This window comes from Alnus glutinosa, chromosome 4, assembly GCF_958979055.1.
Source record: "Alnus glutinosa chromosome 4, dhAlnGlut1.1, whole genome shotgun sequence".
NCBI classification, from domain to species: Eukaryota; Viridiplantae; Streptophyta; class Magnoliopsida; order Fagales; family Betulaceae; genus Alnus; species Alnus glutinosa.
In genome coordinates this window covers 1909492-1916585 of record NC_084889.1, presented here as the reverse complement: position 1 = coordinate 1916585, position 7094 = coordinate 1909492, and the positions used below count along the sequence as shown (strand labels likewise).

Genomic DNA, 7094 nt, shown 5'->3' with positions numbered 1-7094 from the left:
AAAGAGAAAAAGAATTACGACAGGCGGAGGATCGAATGATCTATGCCACTATATATATCTAATAGGTGATTGCAGCCCATTTTCTGTGGCAAAAGCCCAGTCATGTTACAAGTAAAGTAATAGATTCTAATTTTAATTTAATAAAATGTTCAAGATTATGTCATTTTGAATTTATTAACTTCTTTTAGACCTTTCTTATAAAAAATTATAAAGATTTTAAGACTTTTTTTTTAAAAAAAAAAAAAAAAAAAAGTATGTCAAGTTATTATTAGCCTAAATAATCATTAAATAATTTATAAAACTACGTATAGAAAAATGATTATCTCCCATCTTTCTTTAGTGTTAGAGGTGTATGAAAGATGTAGGAGAATTATTTTTCTTTAAATCATTTCTTATATATATATAAAAGAAATGGTTCAGTTACACTTGCTATACACCTCTCCTACACTCAGTCCTACGTGGTGCCCATTTTTAATTTTTTTTTTCCTTTAAAAAATTCTGAAAACACATTTGGAAATGAGCGTTACATAGGATATATTGGGTGTAAGAGAAGTGTATAGCGAGTGTAACAGAATCATTTTTAGATATCTTAGCATCTCTTTCGATATTAAATTTCACATTACCCTACATCAATCCTACACCAAAACATATTGGTTGTGTGACCCATGTATATGTTATCTACATATATGAGACTCACATTCTATGTATCTTGATGTAGGATTAATGTAAGGTAATGCAATGTAAAAAAATTATTTTTTTAAATTTAATAGGTTTATATTAAACTAAATCCTGCACAAATATTTAAGGGGGGGTGTTTAGTATTATTATGATATTATATATTTTCCGCAAAAGATTCGAAAGGAAAATATGAGAACCTAACGAGATATTGAGATCTATTAGGAGTTGGGTGCATCGTTATTTTATTTGAATTAAAAACGCACGGAGTTGTACGTCCTGGCATGGCATGGAAACCAGATTTTCTCCGAAGAATTTTGCAATATTCACATGCATGGAGTAGAATCAGGAATACCTACCTGGGAAGTGGGAATATTATTATACCGACTACCATCTATTTGATATAATCTAATCATATTATATACTTGTATGCTAAAACATGGATACGCTTAAACATGTTTTTATATTAATTAGTGCCTGCCGGAACACTGAGCAAATACTCAAATTAAACACATTCGGACGCCAAGAAAACTTGTTATAAATTTTAGTAGATAAGTATGATAATTAAATTAATGAACCATCAAATCTGATTATAATCATATCTAGAGGAGATAACAATAATTACAATAAATTTCTTATATCAAATCCTCTAATATACTCTAACAGTTTGTTGATATTTTTGTAATTGAGTGTTAAGATAATAGTCGATTGAATAAAACTTAATGAGGCCCATACGTATAAAGTAGGTACCTATTCGGATTAATATTGTTATTAAAATTTCCTTTCATAAAAGTGCGAAGAAATTACAATTTGGCCAAACAAATTATAGTCAATCATAATTACAATTTGGCGAACAAATTGCAATCAATCCCGATTCATAATCGTCTCTCTCTCACATTAATTCATTTAATTGAATACAGTATTTTGGGGGGATGGACCAAATTTTGTATGAATCTCTAGCCCAATAGAAAAGGTCCTGGTCCAGATCGACTCTTGGACTAAGGCCTCAAACGTGGACTCTAAGCAAAGGTATGAATGAGGGCAAGCTGACAAAACTTGGCCATGCCACTCCAATCTCTCATCAGTTTGTTCTGATCGCTAAAGATTTCTTAAGATGCTTTGATGGGCACGAAATAAAAGCACCCTAGGGAAAGGATTTGATTTTGATCCCTAGCTAGCTCCCTCCATTAATTGCTAAAAAACAAAGCCACGTGACGTGGACCACCACAAATACAATAATGGTCCCGCGCGAGATCGAGTTGTTTTCCATATTACATACCATGAGTTTATACTCAAATTGTCTTTTTTAACCTAAATATGAGTGCCAACTTATCCCAAGTCCCAAGACCTCAAAATAAGACGATCGACCACATCCACATGATGATCGAACTCATCAAAGTTTCATCTTAAATTTGTTATTTCATCTTTCATTGTTCAACATATATATTTGAACAAAGAATTCATGTACACTTTAAAAGGCATTTGTTACTTGCATTCATACTGATCCACTTGTTGCAGAGATTGGGTTCCACTGTAATCTGTTATGCTCTGTAAAAATTCAAGTTTGCTTGACATCGTACTGAAAGGAGATGTCTTGCAACTAGTGAATGAGATTAACTCGGAATTTCCTTCTCTGAGCAAAATTGGACACTTTACTTATGGGATTAAATCATAACTAAACCCCCTTCACTCCTTTAATGTAATTCAGGTGAAAATAGACTACTCATGTTCTAGCAAAAACAACTATGTTTAATGTCATGAATACAATATGGGTGAAAGAAATTCCACCTCATATTTCTGGTAGTGTTTTTAGGGAGTTTTTACAATCCTAACTATTGACCTTAAGGTCTCTTATTTTTTTATTTATAGAGATGATTTCTTGTTAAGAAAAAATAATAATAATGAATTATACCACACCACTCATCAACATTTGAACATCTACATCTTTAATATAAGGAAAAGATGGGCCCTGTTGAAGCTCGCCAAATGCTTTTCAAGTCCAACCATTTCCAGAAATCATGGTTGAGGTTTGGCCCATTAGCCGAGAATTCTCTAAGATTGAACTTTTGACGTCACAAGCTGCCACCGCATCCACTTCTAAAAGAATCTTCCAAAGTTGACCTCACTTTCACCGTCAGGTCATATTTGAATAGATCTGAAAGCCCAAATTAGAGCTTGCCACGTAAGACAAGGCATTTTGTCTTGTAAATTATGGGTAGGTGGCATGAGGTGGTTGGCGGACGAGTCTATTAGCCGAGATCTGTTGGCTTCTACCAAAGATAATTAGGGTTGTGGTGTCGCTAATGAAGGAGGTGATGATCAATCGAAGGTGAAAGTGAGAAGAGGGAAAGGGAGATTGGGGCTACCGGGAGTTGTAGGAATGGGCTATTTGGGATGAACGAAAGGGGAATAAAATTCTTCCCCAAACTGCACATTCCTCTGATTTCAGGTGGTTCCTCCCTTTCCATTCCATCTCTACATGGGTTATATATATTCTACTGCCTTCATTTGTAACCAGGCTGATCGAGTACGAGGAGGTATACTTTCATGGTCTATCTTTTTTCTTCTTTGCATAAATGTACCTTGATAGCACTACTACTCATCCTCATTGAGAGCTTGAGTTGTTATCTGATCCATTAATTCGTACTAAACCTCAGTGACTGGCGGCGGAGCTTGGATCTTTCCTTTGGGGCCGGGACTATATATGGCATCTTCGTCCCTTGTCTTCTTCCGTTTCTCGCTGGTGACTAGCCATGAGAGACTTTTGTTCCACGACACAGAGCGGTCGGGAGTTCTGTTCCATCATCCATGCTTTGGCTAACTCATATTTTTAGGGGATATAAATTCTTTTTCTCTCAAGATTTTGGGCAGATTGTTAAGTTAACGTTGGAAATATTATATGACTGGTTTTGTTTCTGAGAAGATTATTAAGGCGTGGTAGGCTAAGTTTACAAAAAACATGCCAATATAACTTTTAATTTATTCATCTACAGACTACAGGCCAATATAAATGTATATATATATATATATATATATATATATATATATATATGTATATATGGAAAGCTACGTAGTCCTTCATCGGTTCATCCGATACTAATTATTGTGCTGATCAATTTGTTTGGTCGGTGATATTAATTTATTTTCAAGAAATTAAGGGACAGATAGATGGAATTTCATTGGATTAATTTGTCGCCTTCCATACTTTTGTACACAAAAAACCGTCGGTCACCGAACAACCTTCCTAAAATGACAGGGATTCGCATGGTGATTAAGCCAGAAGGCCCACCGGCCTTGTAAATCTGCCATCACATATATTAAAACCATCTTAATTCGTCTCAAATAAGCCGGCCGGTGAAACGAACAGCAATCAATAGTATCCTTTGTCTCATAAGGCCCACCTTCCTGAGATTAAGACTCAACACCAAATTCATCTCTAACACATCTTCAAGCTTTAAGGTTCTGTAAGGACCAAACACAAGTATTTAAGAGTGACCTTTGGACCACGTACAGGAATTTCTTAGGGACAAGCTAGCACAAGTAATTTCTCATTGTCGTAAATGGTTAATTGTTTATTAATTTCTCATGGGAAATGAATAAACAAAGAGAGGGACCTTTGAATATCCATGGTCTACCAAAAGATTCAACTGAAAACAATAAACACCAGGCCACACAAACACAGCTTTAATATCCATGTGCATAAAACCAGACAAAATCATTTCTTGAGAGTATTGTGGGTTTGTGTCATAAGTTATCAGTGAAAGATTCCTGGTTGTCTTGTGAATACCTTTTAATTAACTCTTTGTTGAGATGTCACGTTCATGAATTTTGTTCTTCTTGATGGTTGAATGCGACGTCCTTTATTGGTTCTCTGCTAGCTAGACTGCTATCAATCTAATGAAGTTAATTAAGCAGAGAAAAAAGAAAATATTAATTGATATGTTGATCTATTCACATGGGGTGCTTTTGCTTTTCGTATGTGTCTTCTGGCTTACGGGGCCACGACTTAATGTTTTTCATTTTAGGAAAGTTCTTCCATCACTATATATATATTAATGGGTTTTCCATCCATATATGAAAGGTGACGATCGACTCTCGATCTATCTGTCCCTTTCATGAATAAATATCCATAGTTTTGAGCTTTCTCAAGTGTTTGTATTCAGCTGCGCGCAGGGAGTCAAGGACCAAATTAAGGGCAATTGGGTAAATGTAAAGATGTTTAAGTAGTACTTCGCAAGAAAAGTAAGGGCAAACCTAACGAGTTAGCAGCTTGATTAGCTTCAAAAGCATGTTCATGGGTGGAGCTGCATGAAACTCGGCACTCATGATCAATACCAATTAACTTCTCCAAAACATGGGTAGCCTGAATTAATTAGTTGGCTTTCTGTTTAATTTTACATGTTTATGATCTTAAATATTGAAACACGATATTAATTATTAAAAACATGGAATCAGATCTTCTTAATTGGTGATCGAAGTATATATTTGTGTGAGTTGTCATATTTTGAAGGTCACGAACATTGACTAAATATTGCTTTTCAAGCCCAACCATTATCAGAAATCATGGTTTGGCCCTTTCGGCTAGAATTCTCTACGATTGAAGCTCTGAAGCACGTCAAAAGCTCTACTAACTACTGACATGCCAGTCTGCCACCCTAAACATTTTTCTTTGATGGTTTTTTGAGCTGGATATTTCCTTAAATTGTAACACCTTTTTTTCCTCATATCTACTTCAAATCCTTTAGTCTAGCTTGTGGCCAACTTTGTCACGTGTTTACAACTTACAAAACCATTCTGAAGCACGCATGTAATTTATATTAATTAGCTTAACAGAAGGAATCAATCATGCACGGAGAGTGGTGATCATGGTGGTTAACCCTTGATTCTCTTCAGTAAATCATAGCCGCTCATTCCGGTCAGTGAGTAGTTTGTCTTCGTCACTACAAAAAAAAATAAAAAAAATAAAAAAAAAATCTTTTCCAGACGTTTATTATAAATGCAAGGTTTAAAAAAAGTTTGTTGTGTATATTTGGAATATGGCGTGAAAAAAAAAAAACTTGGCATGTGATGAGTTATATATATACGCTAGGAAAATTTTCCATGTATACAGTATACTCAATGCCAGGAATGAGTACACTTTCCTGGGGTATATATGAGTCATGGACAAGGATCCTCTATAGTTTAAGAGCCAATATGTATCTCAATTTTTATTTTATTTTTCGTATTATTCATTATTCTTTACATGGTAACAACATATTTAAATTTACAAAATTTACCAAATTGTTCTATCATATCTTTGCTTTATTTTACAAAATTAACAATAATGTTTGGGGTTGAAATGGATTTCTAAAAGGATATTGCGACAATACATAGCATTATTCTTCTATAATCCTTCACTCTCTCCCACTGTCTTTTGTTCTAAAGAGAAATTATATATAAGAAAGAGAATAAAGTTTTCTTTTAAATTGAGTTTGAGAAAAAAATTTCAATTCATTCTATTAATTAAATAGTTTAAATGTTATAAGGACATGTAAGTTTAGTAGACTATAATAAAAAAAGAAAAGAAAATCTCCAACTTTTTTAATTTGAAAGAAGACTTTGTCTATTAATTAATTATTATATAAGGCAAAAAGCAATCCCAAATATTGAAATTTCCCATTAGAAGACATTACTGATAAGCTAGCTGGAAACATTGTATATATTATCCCATCAATCTTTATCCGGAAGAAATAATATAATTAACCCGCCAAACGACATAGACATGCATCACACCAATTATACGGGCTTTAATTAGACTTATAATTCTCAAACTCGTGACACTACCCATGCAGTAACTCAATTATACAACAATGGTAGATAATGTGCACCTTAATCACATATTTAACTTAAAAAATAACCCTAATTAGTCAGATAAAATTAGTTAAATACATAGAAATAAAAGCCTACATATGATCAACATATAATTGAATATCTGCTCTTTGTATGTCTGCGGAGACAATGCTTGAATTCAGAGCATGTATTGTGTTTTGGTTATGAATAATAGTTAGAAATCACACTCACATTCATTAAAGCGGTAGTACGTACTGAAAAGTAAAGAAAAGAGAAAGAGTGGGCGGGGTTGCACATGCATGTTCCTTTGTTTTTCAAGAAGTAGTGCATAATGCATTCAAACTTCTGATATTGACAGAGAAAGATTCTTACGTTTGGCTTTTTGGCTTATTTGGAAAAAGGGTGGACTGGAGTGTTGTTAAAGATTATTTCCGCATAGGGATAAAGACTGCCTTTTTCTCCTTATTTTTTAACTTAATTATCGCAAGAAACTGCACTGCTTCTGATGGACTCCTTTTTTTTCTTCTTCTTGCTTTTGAGAGAGAGAGACGTACAGAAGACTTCAAAATGACGACATGCAGAAAACTAAC

The 7094-nt window shown here is 34.0% G+C and overlaps 1 long non-coding RNA gene across 1 annotated transcript; it reads left to right on the top strand.

Moving 5' to 3' along the window:
• Window positions 1–3019: 3019 nt before the first annotated feature.
• Window positions 3020–3661, top strand: LOC133865734 (uncharacterized). Its single transcript, XR_009899797.1, has 2 exons — window positions 3020–3212; window positions 3333–3661. It is a non-coding gene; the product is annotated as an uncharacterized LOC133865734 (long non-coding RNA).
• Window positions 3662–7094: the final 3433 nt, after the last annotated feature.